The sequence below is a fragment of the Sus scrofa genome, chromosome 9, assembly GCF_054392235.1.
Source record: "Sus scrofa isolate SSC_HxYL_T2T_F1_AM1 chromosome 9, Sscrofa_HxYL_maternal_Yorkshire_Landrace_v2.0, whole genome shotgun sequence".
NCBI lineage: Eukaryota > Metazoa > Chordata > Mammalia > Artiodactyla > Suidae > Sus > Sus scrofa.
In genome coordinates this window covers 30197163-30224275 of record NC_139391.1, presented here as the reverse complement: position 1 = coordinate 30224275, position 27113 = coordinate 30197163, and the positions used below count along the sequence as shown (strand labels likewise).

General features: G+C 35.1%; 1 long non-coding RNA gene across 1 annotated transcript in view; it reads left to right on the top strand.

Annotated features, from left to right (window-relative positions):
• Positions 1–27113, top strand: part of LOC110262221 (uncharacterized) — a 423273-nt gene that overhangs the window by 90582 nt on the left and 305578 nt on the right. Inside the window, exons 2-3 of the long non-coding RNA XR_014815093.1 lie at positions 2546–2665; positions 21305–21393. This is a non-coding gene — a long non-coding RNA (uncharacterized LOC110262221). The remainder of the gene's footprint in view (positions 1–2545; positions 2666–21304; positions 21394–27113) is intronic.

Below are 27113 nucleotides of genomic sequence, written 5' to 3'. Positions count from 1 at the left end.
GTTGGAGGAGATGTGGAGCAGGGAGGCAAGTTTGGGAATATTAATTTGGTAATTGACAGCAAAGAGAAGGTGAGTGGAATGAGGAAGGTCATGAAATCACCTTAGGAAAATATATACAAGAGCAGTAAGTTAATAAAAAGTATTTTGAACAATATCAATTGTTAAGAGACAAGGAGAAAAAGTAATGTAAGCAAGAGGGAATTAGAACGAAGGCACAGAGAGGTAAAGGAATGTGGGTAACATGAAACCCTGGGCTCAAAGAGATCTGAGGTTTATGAAGGAGGGAACAACATAGTGTCAGATGAAGACAAATCTGGTGAGATAAAGACTGAATTGTTTTTCATTGGCAAATATGAATCTTTGATTAATTTAGTGAACAAAGTTCTACTGCCTAGTGAGGTAAGGATCTCAAGTATAGTGGTTTATGGAATGTACTGAATGAGTAGGATGAGAATCGAATTTACCATCTCAATCAGAACACTTTGAAAATGACAGCAAGAGTTACCAACAATTCAGCAGGTAAACAAATATAACCAGAACTATCATACCCAAGACATGACATAATGTTACCCTATAGATAGGAAGTGTAGTATACATTATTGAAAAAGGTGGATGATGTAGAGAGGAGAGAGATTAGATCATATTTAGACAGAAATAGAGAGTCAGAAAATTGTTTTTTACAGTGAGAGTAACTTGAGCATGTAATGGTGTCTAGAACATTAAAAAAGAAATTCAGAATTTTAGTCAAGTGACACCTAGTCACAGAAATATCTGAAGACAGAAATATGTGGAAATTCAGCCAGGCAGAGAGTAGGCGGAGATAAGGTTGTATTTGCAGCAGATAACAGAATTGATCTCTATAAACATGAAAGGCAGACAGGACTGTATCATTTAGGAGCTGAGCAAAGCAGAGAGTCTATATAGGTAGGTAGCTTACTATTAAACAGAAGATTGTATTACCTCATTATGCTGGATATGAGGCAGTTTTACTGATTTAAATTTTTGCATGTTAAGAAAAAGTAAACCCATCAAATCAGGGTCTCAAGCAGCAGATAACAGGCAGAAATCCCATTAGCAAAAGTAGTGTAAGAACCCAGGCCACAGAAAAAGGCAGAAACCAAGTTCATGGAATGGTAACAGGGAAAGTCACAGGATACGTTTTGGTGGAGACAAGTGCTAAATTTATACATTGTGACATATTATATTTTCAGCATTTAATAGTGCTTAATATAATTAGCATTTATTATTATCAGGATATATTAAAATGAAGAAATTCTGGTTATTCACTCTGCAGGGCTGATTGATCAGAGTAGTATGTAGCTGTAGGATTAAATTTTTATAAATGTAGGCTTTTAATAATTTGGGGGAAAAGAATATTTAACCTCACTTGCTTAGTTACTTTTTCATTCATCTTTTGATGAAAGCAAATAAGAATACAGAAAAAAATACTGACAGAAGTTTACATTTTAGATTTGTAATCTAGATGTATTCTAGATTCATGTGTGTTTGTGTTGTGTGTGTACAGAGGCTGTGTTTATGTACATGGCTGTCTAATTCCTATATAATTTTACAAAAAACATCCTTTGTTATCTTTCATCAGGTATTTGAACTTGCAAAGATCTCTCTCCCATATCTTATGTAGATTAAGAAATTAAGAGAACGTTCTATCTTGTAGCATTGTACAAAATAGTTAAAATACTTTAACTAGCACTTTGATGCTTTAATAGTGGAATGAGAACTTATATTGCTTTAATGACTGCACAGCATCTGAGATGTTGCAATTTTTCCATATAAAAGGGAAAAAATCTTACCAGATTAATATGTTTTTAGTGTTTCTCATTTGGTAATACAGGTGAGTGCCATTTTATGTTTATAAATTATCCTTAGATACTACTACATTTTTTTTATATGAAGGTTCTTCAGTTTGTATAAGTATCTTTTGGTAAAAAGTTCTTAAAAGTAGTAACAATTTTATATATTGACTAATCATATTTATTGCTCTAAGTTCATTTTTAATAGTGATAACAGTGAAAATAGCAACTGATAGGTTTTTTAACATCTACTATATACTACTTATTGGACTCAGCAATTTATGTGTCGTATGTTATCAACCACTTCAAAACACTGTGAAATATGATCCATTCCATTTACTCATGAAGAAACAGAAGTTAACAACATGAGTAAGTCGCTCAAGGTCACAGAGCTTGAAATAGCAGCAGATGGGGTTTCAGCTTCTGTCTCTTTGACATCAAAGTCTAAGCTCTTAAGGATTGTCATAGACTACCTGTTTTTTACCCTGAAAAATAATGTTGTTCAGTGCTTTATACTTTTCGTTTTATCTTCATCAACTGCCTTTTTTATGTCCATAGCTCTGATCCAAACCACTTTATACTCTTGCATTGCCGAACTGCAAGTACAAATGCTGCCCAAGTGCCTTTTGTATACAGCCAATTTGGGGCATATATAATAAAAGTGATTTTGTAATGACTGGCTGTCCCTAACTGGGAGCTGATATTCTAGCCAGGATGATTTTCTCTCCACACAGAATGACAACCCAGAGAGAAGACAAAAGGTTAAAAAGAGAGGAAAAAAAAGAAAGAAAGAAGGAAAAAAGAAAAGATGCCTTGCGGGTTTCCAAGTGAAGGAGACAAAATTTGTGTGGAGGGTAAGCAAAGTTATTTTCTTTTCTTTCTTTCTTTTTTTTCTTTCTGTGAGGCTTGCTCCACAAACCATACACTTTGTGATTTAAAGGAAAATAATGTGTAAGAGCCCCTTTTCTTTTCAGAAACCTTTCAAATTGGCAAACGGCCATTTGGAATGCTGGCAGATTTTGGTCCTTCTACATTGACATGAGGTTGGTACTCATCCAGCAAAGAAGAAATAGCCTACATTTTCTATCCAGCCACAGAAAGTGTGCAGTCTTTCCAAGAAAATCCATCTTTATAGCCAAATGGTTAACCCTGAAATCTCTGGCTTGACTCAGACTTCCAGATTTATGAACATATAATCTTAGTAATAGCAAATGTTTAAACCATGTCCTTTCAATAAAGGTTAGAGAGATAAGCGGACAGATTAATTGCCAGGTGAGTTTTAAGGTAATTAGAGTGGACATTGTAGCCACCTCTTTCGTATAGATGATTAAAGTGGGCTCTTCCTTTTATGCTTAATGTAATCATTCAGGTGGAAACCTTAAGGACACACCTGCACAACCCTGTAGTGATCCACAGTTCTTGGCAAAAACACACACACATACATATATCATTGTTAATTTACTCTAAAGGTCTTCTATATAACATTTTTTTAGTTTTTAAAATTAAAAAAATTTTAATATAATTTTATATATACTAAGTCCATAGATTTCATGAAAATCCCACATATACATATATATAGATTGTGATTTCTCAGGAAAATAGGTTGCCTAAAAGCTCCAATTTCCTTAATTTCAAATATTTCAATTAATATACATTTGCTGTGTCTTTGTTTATTTTCCATAGATTAGATTAAGAAAATGAAATTGCTGGATCAAAGAATATGAGAGAGAGATAGATATATATATATTTATTATCAGATTGCTTCAAAATACATTTTATATATATATGATATATATTATCAAATTACTTTACATAATATATAACACCCATATATTATTAAAATGTTTTAAATGTATTATAATTATAAATATAATATGGATATGTTAACAAAATTTTTCAAATTTATATTTTACTATTACCAAATATATTTATTTACCTTTTATATCATATAATACATTGCAGTGTATTATGTTATTTATTATATTATTGTCATATACATTATATTATTTGATATATACCACAATTAGCATTCTCATAGCTAGTGATGATAAATATATTTACATATGCTTTTTTGTATTTATAGTTTTTCTATAGTAATTACTTGATTATAAACATTCCCATTTTTTCCTCCCAATTTTCTTTTTTAATATTAGAACTCTTTCTTTTCTATATTTAAAAAATACTTTTTTCCAGAATTTCATTTGCTTTTTAACTCTGTGATTTCTCTTTATGGGTAAATTTTTAAAATTTAAGTAATGCAAACAAAATGTATTTAATTTTATTTAGGATGTGAAGCAGAGTGTGACTTTTTATTTTTTTTGGTAATGTATGCCATTTGTCTCAACTTTTGTTGAAGCATTCACATTTTCTCCTGTGGGTGAAGGGTGATATTTAATATAAACTTAATACCAACAAAATATTAGGTCTCTACTTGGGGATTATTTACTCTGTTCCATTGAGCATTTTTTAAAAAATTTCTGTGATAATGCCAAACACATTTAATTGTGGTTCCCTTATATCACACACCTGAAAAGGTCACCTACCTATTGTTGCTGCGATCCTTACAACTGCCCAGCCATGAGGCCAAAAAGAATCTGATGTCAGCAATGGAAACATCAGTAATTTATTGGACAAGAAGTCTTATAAGTCAGAGGGAAATACCCAGGAGCAAAACCCTACCTTGTGTGTCCCATGGCAGACAGGACTTCTCAGCGATCTTTGCCACTCTAGGAAGGAAGAAGTCACTAGTTAGGGGAAATGACAACAGAAAGGCTTCCTGGTTCCCAGAAGAACTGTTAAAGGAGCTCATCCCCAACTTTGCTCTTCAAGTTAGCAACCTTCCTGAGAACTGACATTTCTTGGAGATGGGATTAAGATGGCGGAATAGGAGGACTGGAGCTCAACTTCTCTCCTAAAAACAACAAAATTCACAACTAAAGGCTGAGCAATGGTCACCCAAATGGACTGGAAACCTTAAAAAAGATATCGTACGCAAGAAGACAAAGAGAAGGCCACATTAAAAGGTAGGAGGGGCGATTTCGCGATATAAACAACCCCATACCTCCCAGGTGGGAAGCCTCACAGACTGGAAACTAACTGGTTCACAGAGACTCACCTACAGGAGTGAGAGTTCTGAGCCCCACATCAAACTCTCACATGCAGGGATCTGGCATGGGGAGAGAGAGCCCCTGGACCATCTGGCATTGAAGGCCAGTGGGGCTTGTGCGCAGGAGCTCCACGGGACTGGGGGAAACGGAGACCCCATTCTTAAAAGGTGCACACAGACTTTCACGTGCACTGGGTCCCAGGGCAAAGCAAAGGCTCCAGAGGAATCTGGGTCAAACCCAACTGCAGTTCTTGGAGGACCTCCTGGGAAAACTGGGGGTGAATGTGGCTTGTTGTGAGGGAAGGACATTGAAAGCAAAGCTCTCGGGAATATTCAGCAGCATACCTTTCTCTGGAGGTGGCCATTGTGGGAAAATCTGGCCCCATCCTTCAGTCAGCTGCTGAGAAGCCCCAGGGCAAACAACAACCCAGGTGGAATCACAGCCCCGCCCCTCAGTAAACTGGCTACCTAAAGACCCCTCGGGGCACACAGCTGCTTCTAATCCTATCTGGAGACTAAGCCCCACCCTCCAGAGGGATTAGAATTGGCTCCACCTACCAGTGGGCAGGCATCAGCCCCTCCCATCGGGAAGCCTACAGCAAGCCCCCATACCAACTTTAGCCACAAGGGGTACAGACGCCAGAAGTAAGAGAGAACTGACATTTCTTGTTGGTAATCCAATGTAATGGGAGTCCTTCTAGTCTGAGGACATTACCTTAGCTGGGAGTTAGCTGATCATGCAGGCAGTTACTGACCCAGTGCTAATTTTAGGAGGGGAATGCAATCAAGTGAGTAAGGCAAAGGCAAAGGCAAACAGGGCCTGGTCAGGCAGGAGATGTACAAGACCAAGAGAACAGGCATCTTATGCAGCCTGATTATATGCCTGTGTTTTTAGTATTTCCACATTTTCTAGTCTGTTTTTATACCTTTACAGATCTGTGCTCTATGTATTCTCTAAACTTGAAGTTAGAGTTCATACTTTTCCACAATGCATTGCTTTTATTCTATTTTGATCTTCTGGAAATTCTATTTACAAAATTTCATCTATAAATTTTAACTGTATAGTTGTTATGTAACTCAAAGAAATTGAATTTTATTCCAATAGAAAGTATCTGCTGACTAACTAGGTGTTATAGCCTGAATTGCGTCTATCCAAAATTCCTATGTCAAAGTGCTAATTTCTACTACCTTAGACTGTGACAGTATTTGGAGATAGGGTCTTTAAAGAGGCAAGTAAATTAAGCTGAGGTCATGTGGGTGGGTCCTAATCCAATATAACTGGTGACTTTATTTTAAGAAGAGATTAGGACAATGACTGTGAATAGAGGGAAAACTGTGTGAAGACCTTGCCAGACCAGCTCAGCAGGATGGGGCTGAAGAACCGGTGCTGGAAACTTAAGGGAAAAAGTTAACATAAAACAAGACACAGAGACATTCATCTTAAGTAAAGGTGGGAACTGGGGGACTCAAGATCTCAGGGACCAAAAGCGCTGCCTCAAGAAACCACACTGCTTTTTTTTTTTTTTTTTTTTTTTCGATTTCTTCGGCTGCTCCCGCAGCATATGGATTCCTAGGCTAGGGGTCAAATCAGAGCTGTAGCTGCCAGCCTACACCAGAGCCACAGCAACGCGGGATCCGAGCCACATCTGCAACCTACACCACAGCTCATGGCAACGCCGGATCCTTGGCCCACTGAACAAGGCCAGGGATCCAACCTGCAACCTCATGTTTCCTAGTTGGATTCGTTAACCACTGGGCCACAATGGGAACTCCCAAAACCACACTGCTTTTATTGTGCTCTTGAGGATTATGTCAAGGGAGGAGGGGGTTGTAGGTGCAGGATATAGGTTTTTTTAAGTTATTTTAAAAGTCACATATTCAGTAGCCAATTCAGCTTTTATTCTGACCTTTGGGCATTTAACAATCATTAGCATTTGAAGAAGCTTGGCATCAGCTATCTATGCATAATATCTAGAGAACCACCATTGTGCTTCTGCAGATGAGGCGTCTATCTGCAGCAACTCAGTGTTCCTAGGTTTGCACTTGGGTTCTCCTTGCTAATGCATATCCTGCTAACGACCCCTCATAAACCCCTTGGGGCCATGAGGATCATCTTCCTCTTATTCTTTAGAGGACATATCATGCTTGTGCAAATGGTGTGCCTATCTGCCCAGGTCACATGCCTAGACCAATGCATTATGTCCTCATTCAGCTGACCCTATGAATAACTTATGCCTTTAGGTCTTCGTTCTTAAGCTTAAGTCATTCACCAGCACTGCGACTGTTTTTCAAGCAGGAAGATGGGGTAAATTAAAGCAGGACAAGATGGAGTTTTCAGCAAAAAGGCTAAGAAAATATTGTAGAAACATGTCTCATGACAAGACATAAAGAGAAGACAGGCACCTACTAGCCAAGAAGAGATGCTTTTGAAGAAACCAACCCTGCCAATATTTTGATTTCAGACTTCTTGTCTTCAGAATATTGACAAGATAAGTTTCTGCTGTTTAAGCCACCCAGTTTATAGTACTTGTTGTGGAAGCTCTAGTAAACTAATATACAAATTTCTTTTCTTAAATCACATAAGATTTTTTAGGTCATCATCTATAAAATAAGAAAACCAGGCTGTGGAAATTCAAATTTCTTTGCAATGTTATTATATTTATTTTTATATTCTACTCAGATTTTTTCCTTATCACTCATGATCATGTATTGCTAGTGTGATTATTAAAATTGATATCCCTTTAATAAATGTTAGACATGAGACACATCGCCCCTTATTGAACTCAGGGTAAATTGGAGTGAGAGAAGGACCAGAGACATAAGGAGATTCACTACAAAGTAATGTGCCATAGTAGAAAACTTAAGCACTTTTGAAGAACAGGCATAGCAATGAGTGTCTTATGCACTGAAACTGGGAAGGAGATTGATATTATTCATCAAATGCATAAAAATATGATGCATTTATGGAAAAGTCAAGAAGCTTCAAGTATAGTGTGTCTAAAGTGTTGAAAAAAAATATGTAGCTGGAATAAAGACCATTGTTAGCTTTACTTAGTATATTATGTGAAATCCTATTGTAAAGTATAAGAATGCTTGATTCAATAAAATAGTTTGAGGTTATTTATACAGAGTATTTTAAATGTTGTTTTTTAAAGGAAAAAAAAACATGATTCCAGATATCTAACTTTCCAACTTACTCATCGTTTGCTTCAACCTGACCTCAGGCCTTTAACATCATCCTCTTCGAACAAGGGTTATTGTTTTGTTGGAGGAACATTCTCTTGCTATTGCCATTTACTACCTAAATTCAAGACCGTCTTCCACATTCTGACTTATTTTAATGGTTTCTTCCATGAAAAACACAATATGTCCAATATTTCGTGCATTTCCAATACTAAGGCAATCCTGGGAAGTGAATGTTATGATCATGATAGAGCTCAGAGAGGTAATTCCCATAGAGGTACACAGCATCCATGTATATTAACTGTGCTTTGAAGATAAATTGTAGTCTTTCTACTGTGTCATGCTGTGTTTTACTTTACTTTGTAATATAGGAAGGAGCAGCACTGCGTCATTTATTATTTCAGTTATCCTCCAGAATAAAGAACCGTTGACCAGTTTCCTTTTGGTGTATACCCTACTCTAGAACACCATCAAAATAAAATTTCTACTTAAGTTATTTATAGATTAAATGTCAGCCTTAGAATGTAATGATACATTCAAAACCTTATTATAGCTATAACACTAACAAGTCAAAAAGTACTAGGAAACAGACAAAATAATTTTCAAAGTTAAGAAATAGGCAAAGCCTTGTGTAAATAGAATTTGATTTTGATTGTCTCTCTAGATGATTAATGTTTGCTTCACACAATGAAGAGGTTTAGCCATAACAAAATAGACAAAATGATAGAACTGGAACTAACATTAGAAATCATTCAGGTTAGCCTCTTCAACTTCTAAATTAAAAAAAATGAAAACAGAAGTTAAATTATTTGTATAACTCCAAAGCTAATTATTTCCTAAAAATTCTGTCTTCTGGCTCCTCTTCTAGAGTTCTTTCAAGTACACATCACTTATTGTAGTTTTAGTGAATAACCAGAAAACTCAGAATGCCAAACACAGGATTATGTTTAAATAGAAAAAGAGAAATAACATCAAACACAGAAGGAAATGAAAATCTGTCACTAACATACATCAAAACATCTACTTGGAATTGGTGGACTAACATATGGTATATTCTTAATAAATGTTAAATCACACTAAGAATTGCAACAATAGGAGCAACAAATAACAATAGTTAAAGCAATCAAGCACTCACTGTTTGATTCATCTACCCTAAAATTAAAATTAATGGGAACCCACTACGAGGAAGAACTGTTCATAGTTGTGGCAAAATAGACTTATTAAAAGCAGCCATTTGGTAAATAGTTATCAAAATCTTTGCTCCAATATATCATCACAATTTTCTAAAATATATATTTTTTATTTGAACGACACATATCTACAGTACTTGATGATTTCTTCTTTGTCCCATAGGTTTTCTTGTGGGGATGTATGGATTTAATGCTGCTGGCCAAATTCCCATGGATATGTGTGTGGGAGCTGGGTAGGTGGAAGGTGTAGAATTTGATGCAGCACATTTGGTGGTAGAAAAACAGTATCATCAACAAATTAAGCAAATGTAAGCTCTGAAAAGAGACAGCTCCAAGAAAATTGAAGCCACACAAAGTGAGAAATGAAGGGGTTAAAGGAAGTGAAGTGGTAGGGTGTAGTACGGGAGCACATAGGCTCATGGATGCTGCCAAATGTTGAAAAAAAGAAATTCTAAAAAGTCATATGGTGAGGAATGGAGACACATTCTAATGACTAATTTTTCTTCCCTGTGAATGCCCAATTTTTTCCCAAAGTTTTAGTGTAAAATTTTCAAATGCAGCAAAATTTAAAGAATGTTAGAATGAATGCTCATTTACCCACCCTAGATATTCTAGCCTTAATAATTTAATATAATTGGTTTCCTCATACTATCAATCTATTTATCCCTGTATTCATTCAAATTCAATTCAATCCATTTTGTTTTCGATATATCTTAAAGTAACTTGTGGCTATCAGTACACTCACCTTTAATATAACTGTGTATTTCTTTTTCCTTCCTGTGGTAAATTCTTTCCTCACTTAAATTTACAATTCTTTAATTACTTGAGGTTCTGATGTTTTATACAGATATAAGCAAAGTATTTGCTATAGGATATAACACTTGAAGAATTTCATGAGCACAATGCAAGATTATTTTAGTTAGAGTCAATTTTCTTGGAAACCTAATAATTGAAGATATGCATGGTGCTGAAATTTTAATGAGAATTACTTTATTAACACCAAATTTAAGATATGACTATAATTTCACTTACCTAATGAATTTTCTAAATAGTTTTACATCAATTTACTCACTCCCTCAAAATCTCTGTGAATATGACTTGCAAAAGCCTCAATTCAATTTCGTATTTGAGAAAGATAGGTCAAGGAGAGGTAAATATTTTGCCCCAGTGGTTGGAGAATTCAAGACGTTGGGCTAGAAACTAGGTTCTGCAGAGTGGAAACGTGGATATTATTCACTATGTTTAAAGTAGGCAGAATAAACTATGACAGTAAATACTAAGTAAAAAACATCTAACCGGGATAAAGGAGTGTGCTGTGGTTACAGAAATCAAATAATCCTTAGGAGAAACTAGCTTAAAAAATATTTTAAAACTTTTTCTTGTAGAATTATTCACTTTCTCTTCTGAATATTAGCTACTTGAATACAAATTATATCTTTATTAGACTAAATTACCCAAAATGAGAGAAGATGAATTAATTATCTTTTCTTACAAGCTTCTAATAAATATTTAGTATATATTTCATTAATTTTAATTTACCTGAAGACAGGTAGTATTGTGTATACTTTTTCAAATGTGAAGTCTATTGTTCAAAGAAGTTAAATGATATGGTCAAAATTATGCAATTAGTAAAACATAGAATTAGAATTTGATTGGGTTCCTATCTAATTGCATAGCTCTAAAATTTGTTTGTCTTGCTTCTAAAGTCAAGGACTATGTTTTATTTTGTATTGTTTTGATTTTTCTATACTCCTCAGAACCTATAAGACTTCTGGTCACTATATTTTGATTCTACTGCTTATTATTTCTGGGAACTTGAAACTGTTTCTTGAATTTCCTCAGCCTTAGTTCTTCATCTGAAAAACAAAGAATTATATCAATGTCAGAAGATTATAGTGAGAAAAATTAAATGGGATAATTATGGCCAACTTCTGATACTCCTTTTGCTATAACTGTAGTCACAGTATCTACTGAAGAATTTCAGTACCTACTGGAGAACTTCAGTAAAGACAGGCTCCATGAAAGCTTCTACATGAAACTACATGAGAAATTCTCTCTTTATCCTGTATCAAAAATATTACATCATTTTCCATGAAATTCCTTAAATTAATTTCCATGTGCAATTCTTGAAAGTATTCACTCCCTTATGTGGAGAATTTAAATATTTACGTCTCCATGTCACGTATGGGTATTAAGAGTAATACATGGACTCATAATCAGCTAGTAATACTTTATCTATTACAAAGTTCAGTATTGTTCACATGGCTATAACATTTATGCATGTCATCACCTTTCCACTCACTTTTTTGCAAAGAAAATATTTGTGAATATATATTTATATTAAAGTAGTTATGTGGAATCTTAAGAAAAGGATACATGAGTTGATCACTCTTGAACGTTCAGTGCCTGGCATTTTTGTCTTGAACATAAGTTCTCACATAATAACTATTGAAATGAGCAAAACTGAGAGGGTGGGGCACAAAAGAAGTTGCTCTTGTACTGCAATAGAGACATAGGACAACCTAGAGGGATAATGAGATAGAAGTTGACCATCTTATGTATGCATTATGGAGTAAGAAGTTGGGAGAGTAGTGTGATATTTATCAGATTTTCTTTGCTCTTAAACGTACACAGTTAGCCACAAAATTTACGGACATAAAAAGGGACATTGCAACCTGTTATCTCCTTGAATGCCATTGTATTTTAGTGAAAAAAAGCTGTCTACAATTTTAACAGCACTGTAAACTCAAGCTAAAGTCATTCAATACCATTTTCAGCCTGAGTCTAATCATTTGCAGAAAGCTTGCTGTTCATAATAAACACCTGTAAAATGAAAGCTTGTATTTCAGAAGAGACTTTAGGTTTCAATGTGTTTGTTTATCTCCATATCCCCATGATGAAAACACAACCTGTTTTTAAAATGTCAAATACCTATAATGATCAACAGCACAATGTGCACTAAAACAGTTTCCACAGACCTTAAATAATATATTGCTATGAGGCAGAGAGTGTTCGTGCTACAGAATTTCATTAGCTGTATTACATTTATCTAATATATGGCTTTACAAATACATTTCAACATTGATTTAACCATGTAATAAATTCCCCTTTGCTTTAAACACAAGAATATTTTTATATGAAGTAATTTTAAGTAAATATGTCATTCCTGTGAGTGTGTTTGTCTATGAAAGTATAATTCGAGTGCTGGATTTTAGTTTTTCTGTCTTAGGATACTAAATACTTACAAATATTTTGATGGATATCATTAAATTCAGAAGACCATAAAATTGGATTGAACCTATGAAAAGATATTGTGGGGAAAAATACTTATGGCAGAGAATTTTATATCCCTTTGCCAAATGTTTTAGGCATTTTATTTTCATCTGAAGTATATTTTGGTACCTAAATGGCTTGGGAACAATTTGATTTTCACGATAGGAACATTAGAGAGGAGACAGTAAAAGTCTTAACTTCCTGCAGAGACTGTATTAGGAAAAGAAAAACAAAACAAAACAAAACAAAACCACTTAACAACAAACTAGCTGAGAAATAGATTTACCAAACCAAGAAAAGGAGAAATGCAAGTCTCAGTCTATTTCCTCCTCTAAGTAGCAATAGTGAGTCAGTCTCCCCAGTTACAGCTGAGGCTCTACCTTGCAGCAGGATCTGTGGGATTGGCTCGTGCAGAGTGTCTTGGTCCAGCAAAGAAACAGACAACATGCACAGTATAAATATACATGCACAGAACAAGTTAAATACATTTGCATATTATATATACATATGTATACACATATGTATAATGTACATATACATGCATACACATGTATTGTTTGTATGTATACATGCATGAATTTTATATGTATATGTACTACATATAATACACATATGGGCACTGAGGTCTCAACTTATAATAATTAAATAAACAATTTATTTAAAAATTCATTAATGATAGCCATTAAAGAATTGAGTAAGAAAAAGTATGATATTTAATATATAAAGATAGGTGATTTCTTTTGGAAAACGATAGACAATATCTACCTCCTGTATGAAAGAAAAAGGGTTTATTTAAATTATGTCAGTGTGGTTCATAAAATGAAATAATAAACAATAAATTCCCAGTATTGTCATACACTACTACCATCCAATCACCACATAGCAGTAGCAACAAGACTGATATTTTTACAGCTCTCCTCAATTATTTTCTCTCCAACTTAAAACTCTCATGTGACAGTTATTCCCATTAAAATTAGAATAAAGTCCACATTTCCTGCATAGCTAGGGTCACCTTGTTTGATCTAGTCTTTATCTCTATCCCTGATTTCATCCCTTCTATTATCATAATGCAACATAGATTCTTTCACCTCCTGAAAAATCCCTCTCTCATTCCCATGTCAAGTCTTCCCACATTTTGTACCCTATTCCTGTAATACATTTCTTGTATATTTTCATTAACAAGGTTGACTCTTTCTAATTATTAGAATCAGCCCGAGTATCATCTCCTAGAGAGACTTTTTCTGCCCACCCAATAGATGATATCCCATTCCTTGACACTCACTATCACTTTACTGCTTTTAATTTCCTTTCTAGATTTTATTGCCTTCTCATGTTGTATTGTTTCTAGGTTGTTTGTAGGAAACAATAGACCAATCTTTATGCATATACCTTATCCTGATGCAGTGCTTCATGGGTGCAGACATTTAGCTTTTTTGTTGTTGAATTACACTAATATACCTACTGGATGTTTAATAAATAACTTATTCATTCGTTCAACACATGTTTCTTAAAAGCCTACTATGTTCCAGGTACTGTTCTAACTTTAGGAGATACAGTAGCTTAAAAACAGAAAAGAGCAAACAAACAGGGAAACCTCCTGCCCTCATAAACATTGTAATAGTGATGACAAGACATTTTTTGAATTAGTGACCTAGAAAGCCTTAGCAAGGACATGACCAAACATTTTTGAGTCTCTGTATATTTCCATTTAATTTCATTCTTCCAGGTTTATTGAGTTATCATTGACACATAGCACTGCATCAGGATAAGGTATATGCATAAAGATTGGATTTACATTCATCATGAGGTGATTATTGCAAGTTATTTAATATCTGTCATCTCATTTAGCGACAAAATAAAAGAATGCAAAGTTTTTTTTCTTGTCATGAGGACTGTTAGGACTTACTCTTCTAACAACTTGCACATATAACGTACAGCAGAGTTAATTATTTATCATATTGTACGTTATATTCTTAGTATCTATTTATTTTATAACTGGAAGTTTGTACCTTTTGATTGCATTCATCCAAATCCTCCTCCCTTGATCTGCCCACTCCTTCACCCCACTACCAATGATAACCACAAATCTGATCTCTTTTTGCATGGATATGTTTGTTTGTTTCTTTGTTTTTGAAGTATTGTTGGCTTACAGCACTATGTTAGATCCTGTTACATGGCATAGTGATTTGATATTTCTATACATTTCAACATGAACTCCACGATAAGTCAAGTTACAATATGTCACCACATATTTTATAGTTATTGAATATTTTCGCCACTCTGTTCATTTCACACCCATACCCATGAATCATTTATTTTGCAAATAGAATTTCATACTTGCTCACCTGTTTCTCCCTCTCTGCCCCTCTGGCAAACATCTGTTTGTTTTCTGCATCTATAATTCTATTTATGTTTTATGTTTATTTTGTTTTGTCTTTTGGGATTCTGCATATGAGTGTTTTTTGGGATTCTGCATATGAGTCTTTTGGTGTCAGACTTATGCCATTTAATATAATATTTTCTAGGTCCATACATTGTGTTGTAAATGGCAAGATTTCATTAATTTTTATGGCTGAGGAATATTCTTTTATAAACAAATATTATATCTTCTTTACGCAGTCATCTATTGATGCTCACTTAAGTAGTTTTTCTATTTTAGTTATTATAAATAATACTGCAACAAAGATAAATGTGTATGTATATCTTCTCTAACAATGTTTTCATGTTCTTTGAATAAGTAACCAGGAGTTGCATTGCTAGATCATATGGTAAGTCAATTTTTATTTTTTGAGGAATCATTGTTTTCCATAGTGGCTGTACTAATTTACATTCCCAGCAACACTGTGCAAGTGTTCCCTTTTCTCCACATTCTCACCAACACTTGTTATTTATTGTCTTTTTGACAATAGTCATTCTGACTGGTGTGAGGTGATATTTCATTGTGGTTTTGATTTGCATTTCCCTGATAATTAGTAATACAGAGTATCTTTTCATGAGCCTATTGGGTATCTGTATGTCTGCCAATTTTTTAATTAGGCTGTTTGTCTTTCTGATGTTGACTTTTACAAGTGCTAAATATTAACCCCTTATCAGATATATCAATTGAAAATATCTTCTCCCATTCAATAGGTGGCCTTTTCACTTTGTTGATAGATTGCTTCACTGTGCAAAAGCTTTTTGAATTGGTGTAGTTCCATTTGTTTATTTTTGTTTTTGTTTCCCTTGTTTGAGGAGACATATCCAAAAACACATTGTGAAGACAGATGTCAGAGACACTACCTATGCTTTCTTCTAGAAGTTTTATGGTTTCAGGTCTTACATTTAAGCCTGCAATACATTTTGAGTTTACTTTTGTGCATGGTGTGGGAGGGTAGCACAGTTTGATTCTTTTGCATGTATGTGTCCAGTTTTCCCAACACAACTTATTGAAGAGACAGTCTTTTCTCCATTTTATAGTCTTGCCTTCTTGTCATAAATTGATTGCCCATATAAGTGAACTCTCTATTCTGTTTTATTGTTCTGTGTCTTATTTGTGCCAGTACCACACTGTTTTGATTACTGTAGCTTTGTGGTATTGTTTGAAATCAGGAAGCATGATACATTCAACTTTGTACTTCTTTCTCAAGATTGTTTAGGTTATTTGGGGTTACTTTGTGTTTCCGTAAAAATTTTACAATTATTTTTTCTAGTTCAGTGAAAAATTCCATTGGCATTTTGACAGGAATTGCATTGAATTTTTGATTGCTTTAGTTAGTATGGTCATGTGAACAGCATTAATTTTTCCAATCCATAAACTTGTATATCATTTCATCTGTTTATTTTGTCTCAGTTTTTTTTCCATTAGTGTATTATAGATTTCTGATTACAGATTTACTTTTTCTTTTTCCTTTTTCTTAAAAAACATTTTTCCTTAAATTTATTCCTAGGTATTTTGTTATTTTAGATACAACTGTAAATGGGATTTTTTTCTTAATTATTCTTTTGGACAGTTAATTGTTACTGCGTAGAAATGCAATAGATTTCTGTAAATTAGTTCTGTACCCTGTAACTTTACCAAATTCATTGATGAGTTCTAATAGTCTTTCAGTGGGATTATGAGGTTTTCTATGTCATCTGCATGTCATCTGCAAGCATCTGCAAGCAGTGATGATTTTATTTCTTCCTTTACAATTTGGATTCCTTTTCTTTTTTTGCCTCATTACTCAAAGACTTTCAGTACTTTGTTGAATAAAGGTGTTGAGAGTGGGCATCTTTATTACTGATCTTGCAGGAAATGCTTTCAGTTTTACACTGTTGACTATGATGTGAGCTGTGGGCTTATGATATTTGGCCTTTTTTTTGTTGAAGTATCTTCCTTCAATACTTCCTTTGTTGAACATTTTTATCATAAATAGATGTTAAATTTTGTCAAAAGCTTTTTCTGCCTTAATTAAGATGATCATATGGTTATTTTGGTTTTTTTTTTCTTCAATTTTTTAATGTGGTTTATCACATTGATTGTTTTGTGGATATTGAATGAACTCTCCTTGCATCTCTGAAAAAAATTCCACTTGAACATGGTTTATGATCCTTTTAGTGTATTGTTGACCTCAGTTGCTAATATTTCATTGAAGATTTTTGCATCTATGTTCATTATTGATATTAGCCTGTAATTTTCTTTTTTTGCATGCTATATTTGTCTGGTTTCCATATTACGGTGATCGTGGCATCATAAAATGAGTTAGGAAGTGTTTCTTCCTCCACATTTTTTGAAATAGTTTGAGAAGGACACATGTTGACTTGTCTCTAAATGTTTGATAAAATTCACCTGTGAAACTATCTTGTCTGGAACTTTTGCATGTTGGGAGGTTTCTTATTATTATTATTAGAGATTTAATTTCATTACTGGGGATTTGTTTATTCAAATTTTCTATTTCTTCCTGGTTCAGTCTTGGTAGATTGTACATTTCTAGGGATTTGTCTATTTATTCTAGAGTATTGATTTTATAGGTGTATAATTTTTTGTAGTAATCTTTTGTGACCCTTTGTATTTCTGTGGTACTCATTTAATTTTTAATTTCTGTAAGAAGCAATTAAATAGGCTTAGCTTTAGTTAGGTTTCTCCAAATTTTGAGCAAACAGCTATAACCCTACCAAAGACATAGAAGATATTCTAGTTTTTATCTACAATTTTTTTCTTTTTATCTGCCCGGCACATATATACATGAAAATACTTTCTACATTGTCAAAGATATTCCAGTTTAATTATCCTAAATTCAATAGCTAGTCCTTAGAATCTATTTGTCTAACATAGGTGAAACAGTACCCATTGAACAATTTCATTTCCTACCTCTAGTTCCTTGCAGCCAAAACTGTAGACTCTGTTTCTGTGAGTTTAATTTTTTTTAAATACCTCTCATAAGTAGAATCATACATTATTTCTCCTTTTTTCTTTCTTTTTTATCTTTTCTTTTTTTTTTTTTTTTCTTTTTGCCATTTCTTGAGCCACTCCCGCAGCGTATGGAGATTCCTAGGCTAGGGGTCGAATTGGAGCTGGAGCTGCTGGCCTACACCACAGCCACAGCAACGCGGGATCTGAGCCGCATCTGTGACCTATACCACAGCCCATGGCAATGCCAGATCCTTAACCCACTGAGTAAGGCCAAGGATTGAACCCGCAACCTCATGGTTCCTAGTCGGATTTGTTAACCACTGAGCCACGACGGGAATTCCTATTTCTCCTTTTTTTAATAGTTATTTCCCCAATACAATTTTTTTCTACTGTACAGCATGGTGACCCAGTTACACATACATGTACACATTCTATTTTCTTCATTATCATGCTCCATCATAAGTGACTAGACATAGTTCCCAGTGCTACACAGCAGGATCTAATTGCTAATCCATTCCAAAGGCAATGGTTTCTATCTATTAACTCCAAGCTCCCCAAGCACCCCACTCCCACCTTCTCCCCCCTTGGCAACCACAAGTCTATTCTTCAAGTCCATGATTTTCTTTTCTGTGGAAAAGTTCATTTGTGCCTTATATTAGATTCCAGATATGTGATATAATCTGGTATTTGTCTTTCTCTTTCTGACTTACTTCACTCAGTTGAGAGTCTCTATCTAGTTCCATCCATGTTGCTACAAATGGCATTATTTTGTTCTTTTTATGGCTGAGTAGTATTCCATTGTGTATATATTCCACATCTTCCTAATCCAATCATTTGTCGATGGACATTTGTGTTGTTTCCATGTCTTGGCTGTTGTGAATAGCACTGCAATGAACATATGGGTGCATGTGTCTTTTTTAAGGAAAGTTTTGTCCAGATATATGCCCAAGAGTGGGATTGCTGGGTCATATGGTAGTTCTCTGTATAGATTTCTAAAGTACCCCCATACTGATCTCCATAGTGGTTGTACCAGCTTACATTCTCACCAACAGTGCAGGAGGGTTCCCTTTTCTCCACACCCCTCCAGCATTTGTTATTTGTGGAGTTATTAATGATAGCCATTCTGACTGGTATGAGGTGGTATCTCGTGGTAGTTTTGATTTGCCTTTCTCTAATAATCAGTGATGTTGAGCATTTTTTCATGTGCTTGTTGGTCATCTGTACGTCTTCCTTGGAGAAATGTCTATTCAGATCTTCTGCCCATTTTTCCATTGAGTTGTTGGCTTTTACGCTGTTGAGTTGTATAAGTTGCTTGTATATTCTAGAGTATTTCTCCTTTTGTGACTGGATTACTTCATTTAATTTAATTCCTCCCATTTCATTCATGTTGCCACAAATAGCAGGATCTCTTTTTTAAGGCTTAATAATATGTATGTATATATGTATGTATACACATACACAGATATATATATTTACATATATATGATACGTAAATAAATATGTAATTTATGTACAATATATGCAATATTTTCTTATCCATTCATCTGTTAATAAATATTTGGTTTGCTTCTATATCATGGCTAGAGTGAATAGTGCTGCAAAGAACATGAGAGTACAGGTATCTGTTTGAGAACCTGATTTCATTTCTTTTGTTATATACCAGAAGTGGAATTGCTGGATCATATGTATACAACAAAGTATGTATTTTTAATAATACAGTATTGTGCACTTCAAAATTCATTAAGAGGGCAGATCTCACGTTGTATCCTTACCACAAAAAAAAAGCACAATAAAACAAGCAAACAAATGAAAAAGCAAAGAGACACAAGGAAGCTTTGGAAGGGGTTTTATACATATATATGACAATGGTGATGATTTTATGGCTGTTTATACTGTATGTCTCAAGTATGTGCATTTCTTTGTATATCAATTATACCTCAATGAATCTGTTTAAAGAAAAGACAAAAAAATAATTCAATAGCAAATACAATGTTTAGGTTGGAGGCATACAAAATTTCCTGAAGTCATTGCATCTATAAATGATATAATATGTCATTTAGGATTTAGGAATTTTGTCTCTTTTCTCCTGAGTGCTTTTTAATCTTGTCCTATGTATTCTGTAACATGGCCATTCTTCGAGTTCTAGTGAGTTATAGATTTAACACTAGCATTTACTCTTATATAAATATTCAGGGAGGGAAGTTCATAGTTCATAAGGAACAAGAGGGAAATGTATGATCAAATGTCTTAAATTTCAACATGCACTTCTAAAGATGATGGTGTAGCAATTTAGAAGTGTCAGTGGAGAGTGAAGAGAAAATCACCTTCCCTCAGGCAGTATCCCAAGAGCTATTGCGACTCAGATGGCAAAGTAGCTGGTTCTCCCTTTTTAATAATTATTTTGCATAATAAACTATTTTAAAGTTACAATAAAAATTATAGCATATAATATAATAGAGAGCCATATAACCTCCATAATGAGTTCAAATATATGTAAACTTTTGGGGGGGGGCATACTTATTTCAGAGGCTCTCTTTTTAATTTTAGAAATAGACCTTGAAATTAAGTTCTCAGCCAGTACTTTTCACCTCCATTCTTCCTCAGTTGCAACCATTAACCTAAAGTTTGTGTGTAGCATTTTTATTTTTACACTAAATGTATATGCCTACAAATAGTATGAACTTCCATTTTGTGTGTTTGAAATTTACAAAAGTATCACCATCTTATATATCTGACTTTACAATCTTTATTTTTCCTCTTGTGATTTGGCTTGATATTTGTCTATGTTAATGTAAATAAATATATATATATATATACACACACGCATAATGTATATAAAATTCAATTTAATATATGATGGTATTCTGTCTGAGGAACTTGTCTATTATTCTTATACCTTGATATTATAAATAAAGCTGCTGTAATAAAATATCCTTAAGTATGTCTCCTTGTATTCAATCACAGTACTTCTTTAGAATAAATGTCAAATTTGAATTTCTGAGCAGGAAAGTGTAATTATTCTTTAATTTACTACACTTGAATTTTCCAGATATTGTTCAATTTTATATTTTCATCAATAATGCATAAGAGCACTAATTAGTAGACTTTGCCTCTAAACTCAATACTGTCACACTTATGAATACTTGCACTTTATTATAGTATTATGGGTTTAATTTGCATTCACCTGAAATGCATCAATAAATACCTCAGGCTAGAGGTATTGGTTTGCTAGGGATGCAGTAACAAAATACCACTAACTGGTTTACTTAAACAGTAGAAATTTATTTCTCACAGTTCTGGAGATTAGAAGTCCAAGATCAAGGTGTTGGTAGGTTTGGTTTCTTCTGAGGCCTCTTTCCTTGTTTTTCAGTGGTCACTCTCTATATTTTCTAAGTAAGAAGAAAGGAGAAGAAATTCTGAAAGAATCAGCATTTGAACTGAAAAAGACTATTTCAACAGGTAACTGTATAGCAAAGGGAACTCTACCCCATATTCTGTGATAACCTATATGGCTAAAGAATCTGGAATAGAATGGATATGTATATATGTTTAACAAAATCACTTTGTTGTAAGGCAGAAATGATCACAACATGGTATATCAACTATACCTCAATAAAACTTAAAAAAAGATGTTTCAGGAGTTCCCGTCGTGGCGCAGTGGTTAATGAATCCGACTAGGAACTATGAGGTTGCAGGTTCGGTCCCTGCCCTTGCTCAGTGGGTTAACGATCCGGCGTTGCCGTGAGCTGTGGTGTAGGTTGCAGATGTGGCTCGGATCCCGCGTTGCTGTGGCTCTGGCGTAGGCCGGTGGCTACAGCTCCGATTCGACCCCTAGCCTGGGAACCTCCACATGCCGCGGGAGCGGCCCAAAGAAATAGCAAAAAGACAAAAAAAAAAAAAAAAAAAAAATTGAAAAAAAGACGTTTCAAATGATATTCTCTGAATTATTCCAGTGCCCTGAATTTATATAATTAAAGTTAAACACTACTTGAGATGTTAAAATAATTACAGTTAAAAAACTTTGACTATAGAAATCATCTTTCAACTTTTATCAGCCATACTTTTTTCATATTTCAATTCAATAATATTTTACTGAAGCTATATAAAGATCTAAATGTGTCAATACATGAGTGTGTGATTTTTAATTTTCTAATTAAATTTACCAGTCCCAAATAATATAAATTATTGATTAATTAGGTTATAAATTTCTAGAGAATTTTCTTTATTTTTAGGCTGCTCTGTTTTTGATGTGTGCTCTTCACTGGATGAAATAACTCTTACTGAAGTAGCAGGATGAGAGCAGGAATTAGCAGGGAAAAGGAGAGTAGCATGTATAACTGCTTGATTCTCATTCCCTGATGCATTCTGCTTTTCTTCACCCAGTGGTACAGCTTTCTTTGAACTCAATGAGTGTTCTTTGCAATGTAGTGATATAGGGGAGTACAGAAGTGATGATAGTTCAGCACATGGAGTGAAAACTAGAAGTATTCTGCCTTCAAAAGAAGTCAGTCTTCAAAGTGCTATCTGCCTTCAACGACAGACTTAAAGCCAAAGGGCAGAATTTAGAAGAAAAAGACCAAGGAAGTAATTGAGTAAACGATATTCTCATACTAGAAGGAAAAAAGCTTTTTATATGTAAGAAGTAGACATCTCAGATTCCTCCAACAGGTCAAGGTAATACAGTTAGATTTAATCACAGAACTCATGAAAATAAAGCTTTCAGATCGCAACTAGAGTTAAGAAACTCACATCTGACCTGTGCTTGTTTTATATATACATATTTCTGCACCATGACTTTAAGGGGTACAATCTCTACAAAAGACTAAGTACACAAGAATTAGAGAGACATGCTGTGGAGACTCTCAACAGGGCTGCAGCTGGAAGAATTGGTTTTCCTGGTGTCTGTGATGCAAACCTTCACACCTGTGTAATCTGAGTCTGCTTATCTGGCCCTTACTATTCTGTTTCTTGCAGTTGCCTATTCATCCTTTTCATTAAGTGTGTACATATATTTTCATAAGAACAGTTATTATGAGACATTGACTCATGTGACTATTGGGGCTGGGAAGTCCAATGATCTGCTGTGTGCAAACTGGAGACCAAGGAAAGCCGGAAGTGTAGTTTGAAGGCCTGAGAACAGGAGAGCCAGTGGTGTTGATTCCAGTCTGCGTCTGAAGCCTTGAGAAACACAAGTGCTGAGGGCAGAAGAATACTGATGTCTCAGCTCAACACTCAGACAGAGAGTGAATTTGACCGTCCTCTGCCCGTTTTTTTTTGTTTGTTTGTTTAAATTCCTATTCCAGTCCTCAGTAGATTAGATGATATCTTCTGCTGACACTGGGGACGGCAGTCAGTTTCACTCTGACAATGAACCCAGATGTTAACTCTTCTGGAAACACCATCACAGACACACCCAGAAATAATGTTTAACCAGATATCTGGGTACTTTATGTCCCAGGAGAGTTGATACATAAAATTAACCATCACAAGTCCACCCCTTATTAATTGACATCCTTATGCATCTCTTAAACCATACTTAATAGCCAAATAAAGACAATAATAAGATCTTAATTCTACCAAACATGATGCAACAATCCTGAATATAACTGAAAATGCACTAACTCTTCCTCAAAAGAAGTAGAATACTGAGTGCTATTCTCCTCGATACTCCATAGTTTAAATATTAAAATTAATAACACTGAAATACTATAATATAAAGTCAGCATCTTATGTTACATAAGAATGGAAGGAGAGAAGAAAGAAAACAAAGATATGCATATGTATTTATAGCAAATACACACAAACTAAGTTTACAAACTTAGTTTGTTAACAAACTAAGGAGGAAATATGCATGACAATTACAGTCTTTGTTTCTATAACTGGTCAGTGGTCATAGCTGGTATTTATAACTACATTCTTCCACTAGCCATTCCATATTCTCTATGCCTTAAGCAAGCACCTCATGGTCACAGTTCTTTTCCTGGTGGGGTAACCTAAACCATTATGTTTTAAATCCACAAGATGAGACCCCTGGTTCCCTGAGGGTTAAATGTCTCCTTTGTGGAGCATTATTTTTGGTGTTAATAATATGAGCCATAACTCTCCTCATTTTACACTTATTGCTGTAAGTCTATTTACTTGCTCTTTTCCTACCCTTCCTTATCTCTGATCTTCCAATCTTTCTCCCTCCAGACAATTGCAGCAAGTGAAGTCATGTTCCCTGGTTAGAATTCTGTGTATATGTATACCTCAAACTATTCTTTCTCTGTATATATTATATGAGTAAATGAAATGGTCAAACCTCTACAATACAGGATTTTCCCTAAACTCTTTCCTTTAGGACTATTATTGAGTGGTAGAGCCATTCACTGAGTGGGGGAATTGTTAAGCTGTACTAGTATTTTAAGAATTCTCTCATAAATCAGAGATTAAGTGTGTTTTACCCTTTAGAAACAAGCCTCAGAAAACCCTCCTATAAAGCCTTATGTACTGAAGAAGAGATGTTCCAATGGCAGAAATAGGTGACATGGGAAGCTGGGCCACCTACTTATGAAAATTACTTGTATCCTCTGAAACGTCTGCCTGGGGAATGATCGCAAAGTCACTGTTACCATCATGGAGTGGGTTGCTGTCATGCCTACTCAATCTTCTGGATCAGAGAATTGACAATACTAAGTTTATAATTGGCAGCCATAGGCATATCTTCATTTAATGATCAATGGTCAGCTGCTTGGTCTTTATAAAGATCTAATACTATGCCAAGAGTTTTTGCTTTTCTTTTTGTGGAAGTTACTTTATTTAATTTCTAAAAATTTTGATTGAAATAGAGTTGATTTACCACTTATGTTAGTTTTAGGTATACAACATAGTATATGGAGAGATTATATTCCATTTATTTATTACAATGAATATATTTCACTGTGCTATAAAATATATCATTGTTGCTTATCTATTTTATAGATGGTAGCTTTTATCTCTAAATACAATAACCTTATATGTCCCTTCCCTCCTCTTCTCTTTACATACTGGTAAGCACTAGTTTTGTTTTCTTTATCTGTGAATGTATTTATGTTTTATTACACACATTTGTTTTATTTTTTAGATTACACATACAATAAATGATACCATAGAGTGTTTGTCTTTTTCTGTCTGACATATTTCACTAAGCATGATTCTCTCTAGGTCCATCCACCTCATCCACCTTGTTACAAATGGCAGAATTTGACTCTTCTTTCGTGGCTGAGCCATATTCCATTGTATATATAAGCCACATTTTCTTTATTCATTCATCTGTTGATGCACACTTAGGTTGCTTCCATTTCTTGGCTTTTATAAATAATGCTGCTAATGACCATTGGGGTGCATTCAGATATATCTTTTCAAGTTAGTATTTTCATTTTTTTTTTTAGGGATATACCCAGGAGTGGAATTGCTGGATCATAAGGTATTTCTATTTTGACTTTTTGAGAAATCACCATACTGTTTTCCATGGTGGCTGCATCAATTTACATTTCCACCCACAGTGTGCAATCGTTCATTTTTTACCAGATCCTTGCCAGCACTGGTCATTTGCAGTCTATTTGATGGTTAATCTGAGAGGTGTGAGGTGATACCTTGCTGTGGGTTTTGACTGACAGTTCTCTGATGATGAACAATATTGAGCATCTTTTCACATGCCTTTTGGCTATCTTATGTCTTTTTTGGAAAAATAATATCTATTTAGGTCTTCAGACACCTTTTAACTGGGTTGTTTACTTTTTAGACTTTGGGAATGAGAGCATTCCTATACAGTCTATATGCACCATATGGCTTTGGTGGGGGATCGGGATTTAATGTGAATGCAAGTCATGTCTTTTCTCAGGATTTGATAGCTACTGTTTCCTTGATATTAAGTAGGGCTAGATTGGAGGGGCTAGGGCTGGAGCCAAGTATGAGCTGGAGTTTCCCCTCTGCTCAGTGTCTGTCATCGCCCTTTTGGGAGTGGGTTAAATCCTGATGTACTGGAGCAGAAATGCTGAGGTTCTCATCTGAGTTGGCCCTATTCTTTCCCCCTTCCCAGCACCAACACTCTCACCCCAGAGTGGAGAAGTGCTGGAGCTAGAAGGGGCTATACAGCTTCTTGGTCATGGAGTGGGCTGTGGCATATCAGACACAGACAGGTTAGAGCTGCTTCAAATTCTCTGCCTGTGTAAACACCAATAATGACTGTTCTCACCCTGCTCAGAAGCTGCCTTGGGTTTACTCTTGCTTTGTTTCTCACAGCTGATATCTCTCTTCAGCTTCTGCCATCCTCATCCTGCTGTGAAAGTGCTCCATAGGAAAGGCAGGGCCTTTGTGAGTTCTCATACTGGGTTCAGGGTATGAGCTGTGGTGGTCCAACCACAGACAGAGATTGGCACTGATTCTGATGTTTTTCTTGTGGAAGCACCTGTAATGGATGCCCCTGCCCTGCTCAGATGCCTCTTTGTGTCTGAGCCACCTCTTTGTCTCAGAGCTGACCCCTCTGCTTAGTTTGGAGTTGTGTTGTGAAGCAAGAGGGGCTAGGGAATTCACTTGCCTCAGGATGGGGCCAGCCACCCATGCAGTTTCAATCTGCCTCTTCTGCCCTGCTTTGGGAGCAAGTAATCATGCATGCACCCCTAATGAGAGGAGTCCAGGCTTCCCACAGACTTCATATTAGTCCCAGTGACCCTACAACTAGCAAGGGAGTTAATCTTCCGTGTGTTGGGCTCTAGGACTGTGGCATCAAATTTGTGGCTTAAACTAATCACTCCCCAAGAATGATCTCTGTCTGTATAATCCTCCTTTTCCTCTGAATTCTCTTCTAGGGACATAGGTACTGGCTTAATCACTTGTCTTTTCTTTTTACTCTATTCTATATGAATTTTTCTTTCAGGCTTTGTTTTCTGGGAATAATTCTTCCAATTTTCGGTTAGTTTTCAGTGAGGATTGTTCCACATGAAAATGCATTTCTGATGTGCATGGGGGGGAGTGATTTCCACATCCTGAAAAAAGCTCGTACCAGAGAATATGGGCAGAGCACTGAAAATTTCTGCAATATTTCCCATGCATATTTTGTGTTTTATTGACCTGTTCCTTTTTAAAAGTTGGAGCATTTTTGCTTATGGAAGTTTCCAGGCTAGGGGTTGAATCGGAGCTGCAGCTGCCCTCCACAGCCA